Source organism: Podarcis gaigeae, assembly GCF_964106915.1.
Source record: "Podarcis gaigeae genome assembly, chromosome: 2".
Classification (NCBI taxonomy): Eukaryota; Metazoa; Chordata; class Lepidosauria; order Squamata; family Lacertidae; genus Podarcis; species Podarcis gaigeae.
Genome location: NC_139679.1, coordinates 30,435,254 through 30,456,624, shown reverse-complemented (window position 1 = coordinate 30,456,624; position 21,371 = coordinate 30,435,254). Strand labels below are relative to the sequence as shown.

At 44.0% G+C, this 21,371-nt stretch overlaps 1 protein-coding gene across 4 annotated transcripts in view; it reads left to right on the top strand.

The window, feature by feature from the left end:
* The window catches only part of BAIAP2 (BAR/IMD domain containing adaptor protein 2), a 140,184-nt gene that overhangs the window by 2,166 nt on the left and 116,647 nt on the right, over window positions 1-21,371 (top strand). The gene's annotated exons all lie outside the window — the stretch shown is intronic.

The following is a 21,371-nucleotide window of genomic DNA, read 5'->3' as shown; positions in this document are numbered from 1 at the left end:
GCACGTGTCTCTCAGTAAACACACACCAGTTACTTGATAATTTCTGGGCAGTTGTTCAAAATCTGCTGTCCCAAGGCATATGTACATGGTGTTCTGTTTTTTTTTTTTAAAAATAAAATAGTAGAGGTGCTGTTGCACAGTGCAAGCCTGATTTCCCCACTGCCTATGCCACACGTAAATGTTCTCCCACCTGCACATATTTCAGATGCAGGAATTGTCACCTATGTGTACAGATGGTGTTGTTGTAGTGCTTCTGGCTTCATATCACATGGAACAAGAAGTGTACCTCCTGTGTTGCGCATGGAGCACGGAGTATTGGAATTTCTCATGTAAATATTTGCTCCTGTCCCCTTGCTCCCAATGGCACCTAGAGACAATGGAGCAGTTTCCGTTTTGTCATAAAGGCTCAAAGGGGGGCTGAAGCTGACCTATATCAGATTCCATGTTTGTCTTGAGTGGCTAATTTGGGCCATTTTTTATATGCTTTGAAATACCCTTGGCCTTTGTTTTTAAGTTAGGCACACTTCCACAAGCAACCTTATTGTTAGGACCGTAATTAGTTCTATGGCTGTGGTTCTGTTGGGGATTAGTGAAGCTCTGAAATATTTCCCCTCTCCCTATTTTTTGAGTTTGACAGCTAACTGAAAATATTCTTCTGCTGTAAGAACGAGGGTAAATTAAAATGGTTCTGCTCCACTAGGCCTTATGAGCAGCTCTTAATAAAGTCTTGCTAACTTGAGAATGTAATGCGGGCTCTCATGCATTAAACTAGAGCCAGTTGCACTATTGTCTGGGGTCAGTCTCTGTTCCTCTCTTTAAATGATTACAACATTAAGTTATCTGTGAAAAGCATGAAGTGCCTCAATTATTAGGCTCGCACCATTTAACCTTGCCGGATGTCTTAAAGCTGCCTTTCTTGTCATTTCTCTCTCTCTTGTGCCCCGCCTTTGTGCATTGCTTGATATATGAGCGCCATCCTTAGCCATTGAAAATTATTTATTTGATGAGAGAGTGAATCTATCTCCCACTCATTTCCCCCTTCCCCTCGCGCATTATTATTGTTATGAACAGGCTGATAAATTTATTTGTTTCATAGATTAATCAGGACCCAAAGAGCCATGGAAGCAATCCTTCTCAGACTGTCCCAAGCTGCATGGCAAAGTGCTTTTGAAACTGGGGGTGGGGGCGGGAATTTCAAAAGCTGTTTCTGATATGGAAACTGTTCAAAGAAGAGTGGCCAATGCATGGACCTAAGCAGCTCTTTGGATGGGATGAAATTCTACTTTTACAGCCATAGGCATGCGGTATATACATCCCCTCGTCCATAAAGAGTCTGATGATAGCTATGGGATCTGCCAATGGCTTACATTGGAGATGCTGGAGGGGGTGGACCTATGATCCCCCATATCCCATTAGCCCCAGCTAGCATGGCCAATGGTTGGGGATGATGGGTGTTGAAGTCCACCAACACCTGAAGGGTCACAGATTCTCCATTCCTGGCTTACTGGGGGACTGGTCTAGTTACAGAGAGCTCTGTGTGATATTTGGTATGAACCCTTTGTTTGTTTAGGAGTCTGGAACCGCAGCACAATTATGTGTCACTGCTACTTTGCAGCTAGTGAGGCAAAAGAGGGGTGTTTCTGCCTCACTTGCCAAGTACAGAATATTGTGTTTGTTCTTAACTCAAATCTATCTAATACTAGGCTGCCACATCTGTATCTTGAAGAGTCAAGAATCCTTCTTTAATTATAGGAAAAATTAGTTGGATATGCTTGCTGTAAACTTCAAAATGCTCGTTCTCTCGGCACAAGTACTGTTAACAACCATCCACATGCTGTCCTTTTTTATACTATCAACTAAAGTGTGTCATTGCACTTGACTAGTGTAGCTTCAGCTGGAAAGCAGCCGCACTATGCATTTCACAAGTTGTTTTCATTGGTAGGATCTGGTTACTTCACACTCCATGGCAATAGTTGTGGTAATCCAATTGTATTGTCAGCACTGGTGGTGTTGAGCCTGGAGCTGAGAGACCCAGTTGCAGTAATTTTTATTAAAAACAGCTGTAGACAACTACATTGTATATGGTAGATGGACAGAAGAGAGGTTAGCACTATGGCAATGCCTACGACAACTAGGAATAGGGGTAAAGGTAAAGGGACCCCTGACCATTAGGTCCAGTCGTGGCCGACTCTGGGGTTGCGGTGCTCATCTTGCTTTATTGGCCGAGGGAGCCAGTGTACAGCTTCTGGATCATGTGGCCAGCATGACTAAGCCACTTCTGGCGAACCAGAGCAGTGCACAGAAACGCCGTTTACCTTCCCGCTGGAGCGGTACCTATTTATCTACTTGCACTTTGACGTGCTTTCGAACTGCTAGGTTGGCAGGAGCAGGGACCGAGCAACGGGAGCTCACCCCGTCATGGGGATTCGAACCGCCGACCTTCTGATTGGCAAGTCCTAGGCTCTGTGGTTTAACCCACAGTGCCATCCGTGTCCCTGGAATAGGGGTAAGGCCATGCAAATACCACAGATATTCCCTGAGCTACACAGAGCCCTCTGGACATGCTGGAAGGAGCTCTCTTTTGGGCAGTTACCACTTGTTTATTAATTTCTCTAGCTTTATGAACACATCTTCACAAGTGACCTCATTGTTGTCCGTGGTTTGTGTCCTCTTACAACACATTTCCTCTTGGCTCCCTTTCATGGGCAACTAATTTTCAAAAGAACTTCAGTGGATGTTACCTTTGGGTGTATCCCTGTGTTAATGATGATAGATGGTAATTTAGCATTTGTAAAGTGTGTTTAAAGCATTTAGACCTGTTTGTCATAGCTGCGTAATTCTTGGCAAGTATACGATAGGCCAATACTATAAGTCCCAAATTGCTGGTGGGTAAAAGCTGAGTTTAAGAGAAGTTTACCCAAGAACAAGATTTGAACTAGGGATTTTCCAAATCAGACTTATTCATTATACTGCACCAGTAGGTCTCTTGATGCAGTACTACATGATGTGTGCATAGCCTTGGATTCCCTGTTAGTTTGCATGGCCAGTTGTTAGTAGAAGGGACATCGGTGAGGCATTCTGTACAAGAGGAGAATACGGGAGACACTATGCAATACTTACTACTGTTGGGGTGTGAATAGATGCTAGGAGAAGATATATTTATTAGATGTTACCCTTCCTTCCTCACGTTTGCAAGTTCAACAGGGTGCTATCCCTTTGCATCTTAAAAGGGAAGCTAAGATAGGTTAGTTTTTAGCCTTTTAGTTTAAGTAATCCAGGATGCTTTAAGGCAGACTGGATTTCCCCCTTTTCTCCCCCTTAAAACAACAATTACACAAACAAGTATTGTAAAAAGTAAAAATAACATTTACTCACAGTGCAAGTGTTCTTTGTTGAAGAGTAACAGATACAGCGGTTTTGTTCAGGCAGGCTTAAAATGGTAATTCGGTTACAAAGACGCACTTAAGTCTATCTTAAAATGTAGACTGGGCGTGTAGCTCAGACTTAGCAGTTGCTCTCGCATTGCTGGCAGAGCTGAAGGAGATGAAGAGGGAGGTAGGAGAATATATAGCTATGTCCCCCTCCCTCTAGCAAGTTTATAGAAAAACTTTTGTGAATTTCAGCTCCTATCATGTGCCTTATTTAGCAAAACATGAGTTGTTGGTTTGACTGCATTTTAAATATTCCACCATTACATTTCAGAAGGTTCAGTAAACATATAAGGGGGTAAATGTGGATCAGTTACATGATTACATAGATCTTCTCCTAACCCTGTCTGTAACAGCTCACAATGGCATTTGTTGCCAGGATGATTATTTTCTAATGTATAGCAGGCTAATTCTGAAGCAACACCTCTTTGTTCTCTTGTGCCTTAATGGGGACATGTTTTAAATATAATCAAACCCCTGCTGCTGCTTGCTGAAACATTTTTAGTCCCAGTTACATAAAAAACAGTTAAGCTTGTGTTGGAGATCATGTTGGCAGACTCTTCACTTGCAGTCTGAATGAATGGTCTCTTGTTGAAAGATTGTCCTAATAAGTGAGCTGGGGCAAGTTGGGTGACTTGAAGATTGTGAGTGCTTAAGCTAAGCAAACAGGAAGAGAAATGTAGCTGAACAAGTAAACTGGATTCGGCCCGTCCTCTGAAATAATAAAACACCGGGGCCTCTGAGGGCCATTGCTTCTGAATTATAGTCACTGCTGTTAAAGTTGTTGTCTTTTGAAGAGCTGTGCTAATGGCATGTTTGCAGCAAAGGTAACAATTTCTCTGGGAGTTCAAGAACAGGGCTATTGTGATCTTTCTTGTCCTTGCCGTGTTGGCAAGGACTGGAATTATTTAACTTGGCAGATACAGATTTCTAAGAATTATTTGCCTCCCTTTATTCTATCTTTGTACTGGGATCAGAGGGGGGAATTGCCTCAGCTTCTGTACCACAAATAATAAAAAAGGGAAACCTAGGCAGGGCCATTGTATGGAAGAAGAACTCCATCACCTTTCAATCTCTGTTGGGCTTGGATTGTAGGGACTTCAATCCTGTGCATGTTTACATTTTAGTAAGACCCACTGAATTCAATGGGGCTGATTCCCAAGTAGACGTTCACTGGATTGTGCCATCAGAGAATTCACATCACTCTTCCAGTGTACAAGATTCTTTTGAACAATTAAATTGGATGTGGTTGAAATGACAGCAGGTTTCACAAATAAGGTTCTAAAGCTAATGAATTTGTAGCACTGTGTTTAGTGATTAGTGCTACAAATGAAAGGATCTTTCGCAGTGTTTGAAATGATCTAGGCCTAGATAACTATTGACATCGATACCAGGAAAAGTCCTAGAACAGATCATTAAAAAGCCGGTCTGTGAACACTTAGAAAAGGATGCTGTCATTACTAAGACCCAGCATGGGTTTCACAAACTGGTTCAAATCCACCAGCTTCAAATCCACCTAAGAGTGCTCACTAATGGTTCCTCAACATCCTAGAAAAAAGTGACACAAGGGATGCCACAAGGTTCTGTCCTGAGCTTATTGTTGTTCAACATCTTTATAAACAACTTTGATGATGGTATTGAGCAGATGCTCAACAAATCTGCAGGTGACACCAAATTGGTCCCACAATTTAAGAAGGGTATTGACAAGCTGGAAGGGCATTCAGAGAAGGGCAACCAAGATGATCAAGGGTCTGGAAACCAAACCTTATGAGGAACAGTTGAGGGAGTTGGGTATGTTTAGCCTGGTAAACATGATAGTCATCTTCAAATATCTAAAGGGCTGTCACATGGAGGATGGAGCAAGCGCCTGCTCCAGAGCCTAGGACCCAAACCAATGGATCCAAATTACAAGCAATGAGATTCTGACTAAACATCAGAAAGAACTTTCTGGCAGTAAGAACTGCTCAACAGTGGAATGGACTCCCTCGGGAGGTGGTTGACTCTCCTTCCTTGGAGGTTTTTAAGCAGAGGTTGGATGGCCTTCTGTCATGGATGCTTTAGCTGAGATTCCTGCATTGCAGGGGGTTGGACCAGATCACTCTTAGGGTACCTTCCAACTCTACAATTTAGGTATACAGTAACACCCATCCAAAATAGCCAATGTTTAGTTTTAGTTTCTTGCAGGCTGTTAAAGATGGGGACATACCAATTGTTGCTTCCGCTCTGTCATTAGCCATACATGGTACTTTACAGAGTAATGTAATGTACATGGGAGAAATTCAGTGTAGCACTTTGAGCATTGTTCCATCAGTGCAAGCTTTTCTGTTTGCCAGATGGAATGACCCACCCTCTCTTCCCCCTTGCATGCTTTTCTGTGGGTTCTCCCCACTCTCTCAGAGCCAGTTTGGGCAGGGAATGTAGGCAGGGACAGTTACCCTTATGTAGCTTTGGTTATAGTTAGGAATGGAAGTTAAAAGGTTATGCAAAACACTTAACAGAAGAAGGGGAGGTCTGAACTGGAATCAACAGCATCCTTCCGTCATTTTTTTCCTTCTAGTTGTTGATATTTCTGTGAAATCATCAGTGTTACAGTTTGAAAGGCAATGTCTACAACCATCTGCTGTTCATGATCGTATACACTTTGGAAGTTTACAGCATGCCTGAAACATAGCTGATAGAACATTGAGTGTAATGCACTGAGGGTCAAACCCATGAACTTGTTTGTACTGTAACACAGTGATTGGACTTCAGCCAATAACAGGGGGCCGTTGAAATGCTCAGGTTTGGCTTACTGTGTGAAAGTCCTGTTTGCTTTCTTCTTCTGCTATTTATGCATGTTAAGTACAGGAACAGATTTCAACAAAAGATGATGAATTCTGTGCAGTAACATGGCAGATGATAATTATAAAAAGCAAAGACACTTCCCGTTCTTAGTCCATATTGGTTAGGAAGATCAAAAGAAACCCCAGTCTTTTGTAACATTGCACCTCGTAATATGTGCGAGTTTAGGGGTGTAAGGTAATAGTTCCATGCCTTTTGTCTGAACTCCAGTTGTTTGTTTGTTTTTGGAGAAGAATGCAAATGGCTCCAGGATTTGGCACAATCTTATTTCCGCCTCAAAGCTAAGAATAGCCATCCAGCCATGAAATAGACCATGTGAGAAACTCATTCAAGACCATTATTTTGTTTGGTGTCTTTGTAGAAATGACACCATGGTTCCACGGCACCCTGATATATTTGCCGCCAAATATTAAAACTAAAGGATGTCTTGACTTACATTGTTCTGCCTAGTGTGTGAGCAGTTATATGCATAGAGATTTGTCTTTGTTTCTCATGCTATAGCTGTTCTGCTACTTTAAAAATAAATAATTCAAATCTGTTTAAACTGGAAAGTAGGGAACCTGTGGCCCTCCACATATTGGTGGACACTAATTCTCATATTTGCCTCTGCTAGCATCGGTGTATCTCTCAGCCAAAGCAGTTAATCAGCTCTGGCCAAATTATGTCCTTTATGTAATTCCTTTAAATAAGGTTCTTAAGATAAGACAGGCAAATATAAGGAGGTGTTGGTGTTCTGCTCCAGAGTGTATGCTCTCTGAAGTTTAAAGGTAAAGGTACCCCTGCCCGTACGGGCCAGTCTTGACAGACTCTGGGGTTGGTGCGCCCATCTCACTCAAGAGGCCGGGGGCCAGCGCTGTCCGGAGACACTTCCGGGTCACGTGGCCAGCGTGACAAAGCTGCATCTGGCGAGCCAGCGCAGCACACGGAAACGCTGTTTACCTTCCCGCCAGTAAGCGGTCCCTATTGATCTACTTGCACCCGGGGGTGCTTTCAAACTGCTAGGTTGGCAGGCGGTGGGACCGAGCAGCGGGAGCGCACCCCGCCGCGGGGATTCGAACCGCCGACCATTTGATCGGCAAGCCCCAGGCGCTGAGGCCTTTACCCACAGCGCCACCCGCGTCCCTCTGAAATTTAAACATAGCTTAAAAAGCTATGTTTATCTAATTGCAAAAGATGGTAAAGATGGAATTTGCTACCAGTTCTTATGTGATGGTATTCCAGTTTTTTTCTGAATGAGATTCACACGTTCATGTCATATGTTTGTCAGGGAATTAAAAAGAGTTAAAAATAAACACTGCATTTTGTAATCCATTGACACTTTGTGAATGCTGTTTGTTATGTTCTAATGAGAGCTCTTCTCTTTCTGGGTGTGTTAGATATGTGGCCGGGACCTGTTGCGGGTGTGCCATAGTGTAGGCTTTATAAGAGCAGAGAGTGAATAACTACTGACACTTCTGAGGTAAAGACTGGAAATCGGGAAGGAAGCACCGGGTGATATTCAATTATGTTTTCTTCAAAGCAGACCGATTGAAATTAATGAATCTAACTTTGGGCATATCCACCCCTCCGTTTGCCTCGCTGCTAAATTAGACCAAGCAGCAACTGGGTTTTCAGATGATTGCCATTTGTTCCAATTTCGCACTAAAGAGTGTATTTTCTCGGGGGAAAGCAGTGGGGCAAAGGCAAAACTGCTCAGACCTGTGCCTAGAAAGCATGTGACAAAGTGGAAAACCACTTGGACCCATACTTTCTAGGCAAGGGACAAGCGGAAATGTAGACGAGCCCTTAGTTAAATTCATTAACTTCTCATTAATTTTAATGGGTCTACCTTTAGTTAAAACCTAGTTGAATACTACCCAATATTTTGATCCTAAAGATAAAGCCATTTCCCTCAACTGCATGGTCATCTGTAGGACTACTTTATGGAGCATCCTTTATTCTGGTTGGAAGTCACCATAAGCTTTAGTGAGGATGGTTTCAGTCAGAAAGACTAACAGATCCAACTTATGCAAGCCATAAGGGTGATCCTAACTTCTACAGGAGGTAGGAACAGAATGTGCAGCTTGCCAGATGGAAAGTTCTCTTCTAAGCTTGTTAGACTGGCAGTGAATTTGTCTGTTTCCGGTAATCTGTTGCATTTCATCTTGCTCTTGGCTTTCCGTTTATCATGATAGCATTTGGTCGTGGTATGCCTTCTAGGGTTGATTCCTTCACTTGGATAGGTACGTTCAGAAATCCATGGTATGGCAAGGATACCTAGATGGTCTCCTCATACAGTAATCTTTCTATATTGAGTGACACCAGCTGGATTTTTATCAATAGCTGATCATTCTAGAGAGGGAAGACAATCTTGTGTAAATGGCGTAATGTGGGATCTTTCAGCAGTTCTCCTGACCCTTTACTCTGAAGTCTGTTTATCTAGCAAGATCTAGCGTATACCACCCCCTTTTCTCACCCCCCCCCAACAGTGGTCCTATTAAGACCTTGGTGGAATCAATTCATGGGCCTTAGCATGGGTCTCCAGGATCAGGAATGCTAGAGAGAACAGAAGGCTTGACTCCATCTCTATTAGAGTTTCTGGCTACTGTTATTCTTTTATGGTCTCCAAACTCTTCATGTGTTCTGTTTGATTTGGGTTAGCCAGTACTATGCTATGCTCCTCTCTCAAATATACCTATACAGTATGTTCTTTCTCTTGTGTTCCAGTGATATGTTGCAGAAGCAAAAGTTAAATCATAGAATCATAGAGTTGGAAGAGACCACAAGGGCCATCGAGTCCAACCCCCTGCCAAGCAGGAAATGTTGTACATGGATGGAAGAAAAGGCGCTTCTACATACAATATATTTGATTGTTGGCATTGGTGTGGTTTGGAGCATACTCCAAAAATGACAAAGGCCCATGTTGACTCCTGGTCTACTGGTCTCGCTTCTCCCATGTAGTGCTCACTAAGGTTGGTGGTTCGAATCCCCGCTACAGGGTGAGCTCCCGTTGTTCGGTCGCAGCTCCTGCCAACCTAGCAGTTCAAAAGCACACAGTGCAAGTAGATAAATAGGTACCGCTCGGGCGGGAAGGTAAACGGCATTTCCGTGTGCTGCTCTGGCTTCGCTTAGTCATGCTGGCCACATGACCCGGAAAAACTGTCTGCGGAAGCGGACAAACGCCGGCTCCCTCGGCCTGTAAAGCGAGATGAGCGCCACAACCCCAGAGTCGTCCGCGACTGGACTTAATTGTCCGGGGTCCCTTTACCTTTAACTATGCTGTAGCTGAACCTGGTATTCTAAGGAAGGCTACAGCAATACCTAGCTGCCTTCCCTCCTTTGTTGGGGATGCAGTTAGGAAACCAGCTGCTTTCTGCAGCACGTATCGTTGCACATATCAGATGAGCTTCAGCTTTCTGCTTCCACATGGTAGTCTTTCCTAAGCCACCCTTCTTAAAACAGCTCTGATTCTAGAGAACTGCGATTACCAGAGCTCTCCCTCGGAATGATTACACTTAATGAGATAGTGGAAGGAGCTGTCAGCCTCCCCTTCACCACTGCTGCCACCACAATTGGCTTGCCTACACATGTGGAATAATTACAGGGGGAGATGGAGAAAGCTTGGCACCTACCGCCAACGTAATCCCACCTCCCCCTCTACTGTGACTCATCCTGGTGGACTTCTTTGTAACAGAACAGATAGCATTGTGGCACCAATAGGAGTCTTATCACCTCTGCTGGTGCTTTCTGAAAATTTGCATCTGCAGCGCATCAGAAATGTACACCAAGGAGAGATGCGAATTCGTCATCCTGTTCACAATGTTTAAAAGTGTACTAGAGTTTTCTGTGAGTATAATCACAACATTGGGGGTTATATATTATGTATACCCAGAATTAAGAGTAGGAAAATGACCCCCACCCTTCATAATAAATTTGTAATTTAATGGTCTGTTCAGGGAGCTATATCTCAGCTTTGCCATTATTGGAAACTTCTACCCAGTTTGACTTTGAAAATAAGACATTTCCACGTGTTAAGAGCAGTGAGCTGCTTCATCCTAGCATTTATTTGAAAAAATCTTCATCTTTCCACTTAATCTTTCTTTGCTTTGGATGAGTGTAGCCAGAATTCCCGATCATGACTTGCTGCACATCAGATGCAGTAAATGTCAGCCCAAGCAAAACAGCTGATTGCCTTATTATCTCAAAGTCCAGAGGGAAGAAGAGAGATTCTTTTTCAAATGAAGCTAAATTAGAACGGTGGGTGGCTGTCACATCCTGGCAGCTAGAGGGGGATATGCAGGTTGACAGAAGAGAGCCCGCCCCTGCCCCCAGGCTATAGTTATGCCACTTTGTATATGTCATGCTTTATGATCACCCCTTCATGCCTCTGGCTGAAACTGTGCTCATCCCAGGAAATGTTATGCAAATATAATGGCTGAGGATGGTTGGGGTGAAAAAGGGTATGGCTGCATCACTAGGAATGCCACATTCTGTGTTGTGATATGGTCCGCTTTGCATTTTGGCTTAATTATCTGCTAACAAATTTTTGCTCAGTATGTACTGTGCTTGTACTAAAATGGATGGATGAGCACTGACAAAAGTCAATCCACTAATCCTGGGATGGGGAACCCAAGGCTCTCCAGTTATTCCTGGAATCATAAAATCCTGGATTTGTAGAGAAGGAATCATCAAATGGTAGAGCTGGAAGGGACCCTGAAAGTCATCAGTTGAACTCCCTGCTGCAATACAAGAATATTTTGCCCAACATGGGGCTCAAACACACAAAACTCTCCCCCAAAGCAGGAATTCCACGGCCCACAGATTGATTTCTGGTGGCATTATGGCACTGGTTGATTTGCTGGTAGGCAGCTCCGCCTGCTTGCGACACTTGGCTGTAGGGATTGGACAGGATAAGAATCTGGCCCACTGGTCAAATCCAGTTCCCCACCCCTTTTGCAGTCTTCTGCTCTGTGTGGCTGTAGAGAGGCTGAAAGATGTTCTAGGCCAGCTGCCATTTGGAGGAGAAAGCTGGTCAAGGTGGGCCTTTGGCCTGATCCAGCCAGGTGGGCACTCCTTTGGTCTGCATCCAACAACCATTAGTCCCAGCCAACATAGACTATGGTCAAGAATGATGGGAGTTGTAGTCTAGCAGCATCTAGCCACGGGTTTCCCATTCCTGTACTAATACATTGCAAGACTTCTTTTCCTTTCTCCCATAGGAAAGAATTGGGATCCATGATGTGGGTTTGTCTCCGCCCATCTCGTCACTGGCAGAAAGTCTTTCTAAATAAACAAAAAACTTTGAGGATTGTGGCAATCACACAGGGTCCCCGGACGTTTAACGGTCTGTTGACCCCTGTGCCACCACTGTGCTCGCTTCCCCGCTGCCACCAGCCAGTTACTCACTGGTAAAACACTGAGTCCGGTCAGTTGTTAAAAGTGAACCAAAAAACAAGTTTATTTTACAAACATTAACAAGTTTATGGTTTCTCAGATAATATTCCTGTCAGTATCTTAACTTTAGTTTCTTTACCGGCCTATACCTTCCTCCTGATTATCTGAACTGTTTGACTGACTCCTCTTAACAAATTCTCTCACTCTCTCACACCAGACTAGCCCAACCCACAGACTTATCTCGTCTGTCTCTTCTAACTCCAGACTGTCTTCTCAACAACTCTAACTCTCTAAAAAAACCTCTGTGCTTAAACCTTATACATAGTTAACACTGCCCCCTGGGTTCCCATTGGTTAGTCATTTTACAATTAGTTAACCCTTTTGCTATGAATCCAGTATGATGTCACACACATAGGAGGGCAAACGCCACAAGGATACCTCAGGGGAGAGACAAGCCTCTTGTTGCAGTTCCATTCCTTGCCTCCACTAAGGGTCTCTTGCCTGCTCTAGGTACAGCAAAAGAAAAAGGTGGGAACACCATCTTGGGAGGGATTTTTCTTTCCCCAGGGATGCCTCCAGTTACCTCTGAGTGGAAATGCCTGGCTAGGACAGGCTTTGGGCTTGCCTGCGGCCACCACAGACCCCTTCCCCCGCTTGCCACAGACCCATCAGGGTCCTTCAGCCGCGGGGGCTGGGGGCGGGCCTCAGGAAAGTGCTTACCTCCACATCCTAGTTTACTCAGCCAATCACCAATTTCTGCATTTTGCATACCAGAACAATCATTATCAGTACACCTGTCTAGCTTTGGAATTGGCCCAAAGTCCGAGAACCTTCTCAAAGGTGTTGGTAACTGTGGCGGCCCATCTACGGAAGAAGGAGAAGTGAATGTTGGTATTTACTGTGATAAGTTCCTTCTCTGTAGGGAGAATTGGGATCTGGCCATCCCAGGTGCGTCTGTGTGCATGGGGGAGGCTACCGGACGCTGAATCTCTGCCCAGAGGAGTGTGAGACTTTCCCCCCAAGGTCCAGGGGCCTCCTATCTTTCCTTCCTAGCTTTCCTTGCCTTCTCACCCCATATCAGGTTTATTTCCCTTCTCCCCTTGACTTGTGTTAGTTAAAGGGGCCAGAAAGAACCTTTCCTTTCATGTAGTGAACAGAGGGGGCATGTTCCTTTGAAATCACTGTGTTCCTCTCCTATTCCTTAGTTGTTATTGTATGACTATACAGTTACAGTACTTGTTTAAGCATCAGTTGATCTGGAGCAAGGAGCTTGTCTCTCCCCTGAAGTATCCTCAAAGGTGTTTTTTTTTAAAGACTTTGTGCCAGTGGTGAGATGGGCAGAAACAAACCCACATCCTGGGTCCCAATTCTCCCTACAGAGAAGGAACTTACCAGAGTAAGTACTAACGTTCGCTTCACTGAAAGTTGCCTTATGGCCACTTTCTGTATTTCTTTGAATGTATTGCATGCTTCATTACCTGCAGAAGAGGTAAAAGGCAGAATCATCTCTGGACTTGACAAAGCACTTCAGCTTAATAAGAAACTTTTTGGGAGCATGGCACCTGTGGAAAAATTAAGGTGTAGCTAGACTGGCTTCCAGCATGATAGTGGTAGTGTAAATACCAGTAATAAGCCATGAGAAAAATAAAAAGTCCCCAGGAACAAACCACAATATACCTGTGATGATTAAAACAGGGGGACACACAAGGTTCAGTGCCTCTGTTTAGGGAAAGTTAAAAAGCATGCACTTCCCATACCAATTTCTCATGTCTAGTCCAAGTTGCCTGCTTTCTGTGGTTGTGATTTTTGGGGTGTGGGGAGTAGGGGAGGACTGGGGAATTCAGTATGGAGATCTACCCATGCTTTGTGGTAGCCCATGTGCTTTGCATTCAGAACACTCCTAGGTCCAATCCCTGGCAACTCTAGCTCAAAGGATTAAGTTGCAGATGTTGTGCGAAAGACTTCATTCTTTATTTTCTGTGAAACACAGGGCGGGCGGGCTCTGTGATAATGTTTTAGCTTTTAGTGGAGTCGTGGACTTGGTGACCTGGAAGGTGAGTTCCAGTCCTCTTATCCAGTAGTGACCACTCCTTTAGATAATTACAACTAAGCGAAACCAATTGCATGTTTGCTTCTCGCAAAGACAGTTGGTGACAACATATTCTAAGGAGTTGGGGCAGGATCTCTGAAACAAAGCAGTGTACCAACGAGTAGTGATAGTCTGAACACTCCCAAGAGGCTTCTTCTATTATGCAACATCTGTGCCAGATGGTGAGACTTGGCAATGCATAGATACCAGCATTCTCCCGAGTTATGTAACTCTGTCTACATCCTCCTAAGTTGGTTAGTGTTGCTACAGGCAAGAACAAAGGGAGTCCTTTCTGAGCCCTCTTATTGCTGTCAAACTGGACTTGACCTTAAGCAGCAATTAGGTTTCTCCTCTGTGGAAAGACTCATCCCTCTGAAACTGGGATGTGGTGTTTTGAACTTAAGGGGTTGGGAGTGACCGATGTAAACAGCAATATGTTTGAGCAATAAATATTAATAACGAGGTGGAGTTCTGAATCAGGATCAACCAGTTCAGACACTGGAACTCTTTATACCATGGAATTTGGAAACTGCCAAAATGTAGCTCTCACTTCAGAGGTTTCCAAAGGCTTTTGCTTTCGCACAAGCAGGCCCCCTTCTATGGCATTCCTGAGCATTGTTAATCCTCTGACTAGTAAGCAGATAAGCAAAAATGTCAGTTGCTTGGAATAAAGATTGCATTGTTTAAGTTTGAAGCAGGTTTCTTACCTCTTTGTACTTGTCACATTGTCAGGCATCATGGAGCTTAAACCAGGAAACCTGAAGATCTGGTTTTCAGCGGAGTATCCTGCTGGGGACAGTTCTCAGAGGAAGGGTTACGGGACAGAATGCTCCTTCCCGATCCTGGTAGTTGGGTGATGCCAGAGAGACAATCCCATGCTGCTACCCTTTATTTAACTTCTAAGGTTGCATTCCTCAGCCTCAACAAGGCTTGGCCTTCCATGTTCTCTCGTTCAGCTTCCTTCAATCATCTTTGCTTCTGGCCCTCTCCACCGGCCTTCTGATTGCCTGGTTCCCTGTCATTTCACTTCTCACAATGAGATAACCACCAGAAGGCCCTTGGAGCTGGACCTCAGTGTCTGGGCTGAAGACACTCCTTCAAGTATAAGAGTCCTAATGGCAAAAGTACCAAGAAAGGGTGAAAACCTTCCAAGGCGTTGGGTCTTTGGAAAGGTAGCCTGCTTTTGTAGCTCTGCAAGATCAATGAGCTTGACTTGCTCAGTTACCTAACAGGTGGGGCCTGCAAAAAAATAATAAATAAATAAATGTGTGGAGTGCTGCTCCATTATATTTCCTATTCCTCTGGGTTTCTTCCAACAGTCGGTCACTGTTCTGTACCCAGTGATCATTCTCAGTCCTCATTGAAGGGGATTTTTATTTTTATTTTTATTTTTTTAAAAAAAACCCTTTTAAATGCTGCTGATACCTTTCTCTTGTTTGTGTGGATAGTGCCATTTTGGCTGTATAAAGATAGGCACTCAGACAATGGCTTTAACCAGTGTTTGCTACTGAGCTAGAATGTACAGTAAAGCATATCTTTCTATCTATCTATCTCAAGGAAAGAACACAAAGACATAGTTCTGGGTCCCACTAAAAATGGTTTAGCAGACAGACATTGCTATGTCTGAATTGTGAGCAACTTGCTTTGGCTCTGTGAAATATGAATTTTATTATATATTATCCTTCTGAACCTTGTTATGATTAAAGCAACAGGGGCTGTAGGGTACATGCAGTGTGTGCTCTTACCGCCATTTGCTTTGGAATTTGTTTTGCTGACATCATTCGGATTTACTTTTAACTAAGTGTGCTTAGTTCTGAAACCTTTGTACTCTACTGCTAAGCCACTTTCGGAAGCTTTGCCTCATTTTTAGTGCTGGGGTGTAAACTGATGGTTGAAGTGAGCCACTGGTGGGATCTTAAGTGCTTTAGGTTCCCATTAACACTCAGTTGTGCTGACCTAACACCCACTGATCATCGTCTCAGCACTCCCATCTATAGAACTTCCATGACCTACTGATGTGTCCTGGTTTTAGCTCTTTGGGATTAATTTTTAGCTGCTATAATAACATTTCCCCATCTGATGAGTTTAATCTGAGCCACCGTTGGTGACAGGATTTTCACTGGAATGTGTGACACAGCAAATAAAGCACCTTAGAGCATGTGCAAAGTGCCTTTATTCTACTGGTTAAGTAATGTCGGGCAGTTCTATACTGTATGGGTTTAGGAGCAAATATTCCAAGGCTCAGAGTGTGACTTCAGGTAAGCTCCAAAGATCTTGTTTTTAGAAATTAGTTACCACATTCATTCTAACGTGTTCTGCACTTCAGGGTGAGATTACTGTTTTGCAGTAACAACAGTTTGCGTGCAGCAAGTAAAATGTTTGCCTTGCCAGCTTGATTAAGCAACTGCCATAGGTCATGGGCTTTTGGAGTAGCCCTTGAAAGATGAAGGATGATTTCTTCCCTAAACGGCCTCGGCCCAGTATACCTGAAGGAGCGTCTCCACTCCCATCGTTCTGCCTGGACGCTGAGGTCCAGCGCCGAGGGCCTTCTGGCGGTTCCCTCATTGCGAGAAGCAAAGCTACAGGGAACCAGGCAGAGGGCCTTCTCGGTGGTGGCGCCCGCCCTGTGGAACGCCCTTCCATCAGATGTCAAAGAGATAAACAACTACCTGACATTCAGAAGACATCTTAAGGCAGCCCTGTTCAGGGAAGTTTTTAATGTGTGACATCTTAGTGTATTTTTGGTCTTTGTGGAAGCCGCCCAGAGTGGCTGGGGAAACCCAGCCAGATGGGCGGGGTACAAATAATAAATTATTATTATTATTATTATTATTATTATTATTATTCCACACTGAAAACACTGGTTTCCTTTTTTTTAAAAAAGAGAAACCTTGACTTTGTATCTGCTGTTGGAGTGTGTGTGTATCTCCTGTTCACAGTATTCCAACCTTTATCTGCACTAGACTAGAATTGCTAAATGTTTTCATTGTTAATCGCTTTGGCGTGTTTCATGGGAAGTGATTTATAAATGAAATTAATAATAAGAGTTCTGGAGGCTTGGTTCTCTCTGGAAAAATGCTAGCATTCCTTCCTCTTGTCAAAATGAAAAATGAGATTCTTTGGATTCCAGAGCCTGTATTTGATTGGGAGTGTTTGAGACAGGTGGTACCCCAAACACTGGTATGTGCATATTCAAACTGAGCTCTAAAACGTCAGTTTGGTAAAACTTATTTGTTTTTGATATTTGGAGCAATGCAAAATGGGGAAACCCTGTCTGCACTACAGAGTCATATATAGAGCTGAATTCTAGGAAGTGTCTGCCAGTACCAGAAAGAGACTGTTACACAGGAAATGAGAAGAAATAGAAACGCGAACAGAATAAAGCAAAATTGATGGGGTTCCCCCCACTGCAACAATTGCAAAGCATGCAGGTTGATGCAGAAAGGAGCCAAATCAAAGCCACAGGTGACTGAATAAGGCAATGTTTTTGAAGTAAATACAAAAAATTAAGAAGGCAATGATTACAGCAGCATAACGCAGGTGGCGCTGTGGGTTAAAGCCTCAGCGCCTAGGACTTGCTGATCGAAAGGTCGGCGGTTCGAATCCCTGCGGCGGGGTGCGCTCCCGCTGCTCGGTCCCAGCGCCTGCCAACCTAGCAGTTCGAAAGCACCTCCGGGTGCAAGTAGATAAATAGGGACCGCTTACCAGCGGGAAGGTAAACGGCGTTTCCGTGTGCGGCTCTGGCTCGCCAGAGCAGCGATGTCACGCTGGCCACGTGACCCGGAAATGTCTTCGGACAGCGCTGGCCCCTGGCCTCTTGAGTGAGATGGGCGCACAACCCCAGAGTCTGTCAAGACTGGCCCGTACGGGCAGGGGTACCTTTACCTTTACCTTTAATGTTTATGTACTGCTGATTGTAAGAAAAAAAACTTGAAGTGGTTTAATATGAGAAAAGTTTCAATATTCGATATAGCTGGAGGAAATTCAGGCTCTCCATTAGGCTATAGAACTGCCACTTACCTGAACATTACATAGGCTGTCAACCAATTAGGCCCAGGAAATAAAAAAACAACTGGTGGGGGGGAGCTGTTTTTCTTCCACTCTTCTCCCCCCCCCCCATGCAAAATAATAAGCATTATTGCAGCATATAATGTTGCAAAGGATATGCAGACTAATTTAAAGAATCTAGGGGAAGTAAAATAAGAATGAGAAGCTGGTCATATAAGTGTATACTGCTTCATATCAGAAGGGGAAAGCGGAAGAGGCAGCTGTTTGTTTTCCTGTTGCTCATGCCATAGCTACAATTTATTTTTTTATATTCTGAGATGGTTATCAACAATGTTTGTTAGTTGCTTTGCCCCCACAAAAGTGACTCAAAGCAACTTACAGAAATGAACAGTAAAAAAACCAGACTGGTAACATGTATTAAAGACACACACACACACACACACACACACACACGTACGTAAACATACAATGGCCCACATTTTTAAGGACTGAAACTGCACAGCTTACACACAGCTTCTGCAATCCTTTTAATGTAATAAAAGTTGCAGAGAAAAGTAATGGCGTACAGCTGGTCTGCTGAACGGCTACTGTAACCTTAACACAATAAGCGGAGACATCTTGTGCCCACAAAAAAGTACTTGGTTTGCAGGGCATGGTACACTAACCATGGCTGTGCAGGCTCCCATAGATGAGATTGTAGCCACTTTGCTCCTCATCTGCCTTTTTTATTGCTGTGGCATGTTAAGCTAAGCCTTGGTTTGGCTTAACTGTATCATCCAAACCTAGGCTTGTGGTTAGGCGCTCTCCTCAATAGCCGCTAGTTGTAGCCAGGGAGAGAGCTTAACTGTGAGCTTGGGTTCAGATGGCATGCTAAGGCACACCTTGGCTTAGCTCTGCTGCTCCCAGTCCTTTTTGCTCCTAATGCAAAGTGATTTCATAGTCCTTCTAAGTCAGGGGTCATCAACCTTTTTCAACTGTGGGCCGGTCCACCGTCCCTCAGACCATGTGGTGGGCCGGACTATATTTTTTTTTGGGGGGGGGGGGAATGAACGAATTCCTATGCCCCACAAATAACCCAGAGATGCATTTTAAATAAAAGGACACATTTACTCATGTAAAAACACGCTGATTCCTGGACAGTCCATGGGCTGGATTGAGAAGGCAACTGGGCCGCATCCAGCCCCCGGGCCTTAGGTTGCCTACCCCTGTTCTAAGTCATAGTTTGACTTACCATGTTGTGTGAACCAGACCATTAAGTAGAATGTAGGTAAAACTGATGCAGCTGTTGGGTGTGCATTGCATACAAGAAAACAACTTAATCAGGGGAGTGTAGAAATAATGCAGCTTTTTAAAAAATGTTGCTTTGAGGAGAAGGAAGTGAGGATCTGAAAGAGAGAGTTGTAAGCTAGGATAAATGATCCGTGCGGTTCAGCCAAATTAGCATTTGAAGCAACTAGGGTGTCTGTGAAAGCCTATTTTAAAACAGGATATGCACCACCCAGAGCTCCCTGAAGGAAGTGTGGGATATGCATGTGATAAATGCTCTGAGAATATGTCGCTTTGTCTTAATACCAAAATGACATCACAGAAAATACCCGCTGCAAATCTGTGCCTGCGCTGGCCAGAGCTGCCTTCATCTCTCCCTTATTAGAGATTAGACTGTACATTGCTGTTTGTTCCAGCTGACACAGGAAACCGCGCTCCATTGTCAAGTGGTGCCTAGGGCCAAGGAAGGGGCAGCCTATGGCCAGTGGTGGACCTTGGGGTCTCAAATTTCAGCGGCGCCTGTGCAATTACAAAATTTAGCACCCCCTTCCTCTTGCCTTCCATTCTACATCATAGTTGTGGTGTCTGGTGCAATCAAACTGGTTGAGCTTCCCTAAATCTGCCTCTGCTGTGGCCGTCCAGATGTTGTTGGGCTCCAGTACCCATCAGATCCAGATAGCATGGATGATGGGAGCTTGTAGTCCAGCAACAGCTGATGGGACACAAGGATTTCCATCCCTGAACTCAAGGCTTGTTTTCAACCCTCTTCCATGCATATCCAGGAATAGCTTTGGCCAACCTGGTGGCCGCAACTCCCACCAAAACATCTGGAGGGAGTACCAAGTTGGTGAAGGCTGGCCAAGAATATATAAAACACACACACACAAACCAGCATGATATATACAGTGTGTAGGATTTTTTCACAGGTATAGGGTTGCTACATATCCTCTTTTTCCAGGACATGTCCTCTTTTTCATGGGTGTGTAAAATGAGAATCGTCATAATGATCCATAGTTAAAAGTAGAAGTTGGCAAATGCGTCCTCTTCTTTGCTCTTCAAAATATGGCAGCCCTAAGTCCAGCTAGAAGACCATCTGAAATTACTGGGTTGACAGCTTTCAGAGAGAAACATTTTCTACTTGTCTCTTCCCTCCTTTGGTTTCATTAATAAAACAGTACTTGGAGGGCCTGCAGGTTGGAGTTATGGTTTTTTAATTAGTTCCTGTCTGCTTGAGTCCCTGTGCAAAGCTGAGATGGGCTGTCCTCAAATTCTTTCTCCCTTAAACTTTCTCAAATGACTTCCCCAAAACTAGCAGTCATTGTATTCCTCTAAGGTACTGGGGAAACTTTTATTCCCTCTGCTGTTCACTCTATTGCTTTTCATCTCTCTCAGCATAAAACTTTCCCCCGTTTCCTCTCCTGGAGCCCTCGTGTTTTGCATTAGTTTCAATTTTTTGGCAGCTGAATTAAAGCTGTAACAATCCCAAAGAGTTGAGCAGTAATGCCAGGGGGAATTTAGAGCAATGAAACGAAACCACAAAGCCCTTTCAACCTTTAGCTGCCAGGGGTTTTGTGTCGCTCCCCCTGCTTTCCCAAACTCTGCCTAGGCAGCACATAGAAAGCAAACAACTTGTGGGTGATGCTGATGGGGCAGAATTCAAGCAAGAATGCTGTTTGCTTTCATTAACCAGGCTTTTGCTGAACATAGGGCTTTGCTGTCCCATCCCATGAATCCAAATGCATTCACTGGGTCAAGAAAAGTGGTGTTGAGGTCTTTGTCTTTTTAGATTGTGATCTTTGCTTCACACACTTATCGTGCAATCCTATACATGTCTTCTCAGAAGTCTCTCTGGGTGGGAAGAATTCAACATTGTACTAAGGCGATCATTCCTTCAGTGCAAGCATTTCAGCTTGCTAGATGGAACGATTCTGCCTCTTCTCCTGCTGCACACTTTTCTGGAGGTTATCCTGACCCTTGCGAGCCAGTTTTGGAGAGGTGGTTGAGAAGCTCAATTGTGCAAGTGTAAGTTCTTGCACTGAGCTTTCCCTGTCAGGAATTGTTAGGTGAATCCCTCCCAGTGAGTTCATTTGGGCTTATTCCCAGGTATATTGGTGTGGTGTAAGATTGCAGCTTAAAGCTTTTGTAACCTTGCAAAGTCTGCAGCCATGTTCTGTACAAAATACTACAGTGAAAGACCTGTTGAACTCAAATTCCAAAAAAATGTTTGGGAGCTCATAAGAAACTACAGAGGACTTTGCTGTCCTAAAGGTGTTAAAGGCCTTGTTCATAAAGACTATATAGCAGCCTTTGCCAACCTGTTTTGGAATATACCGTAATCCTCATCAGCCCCAGCCAGCATGTTAATA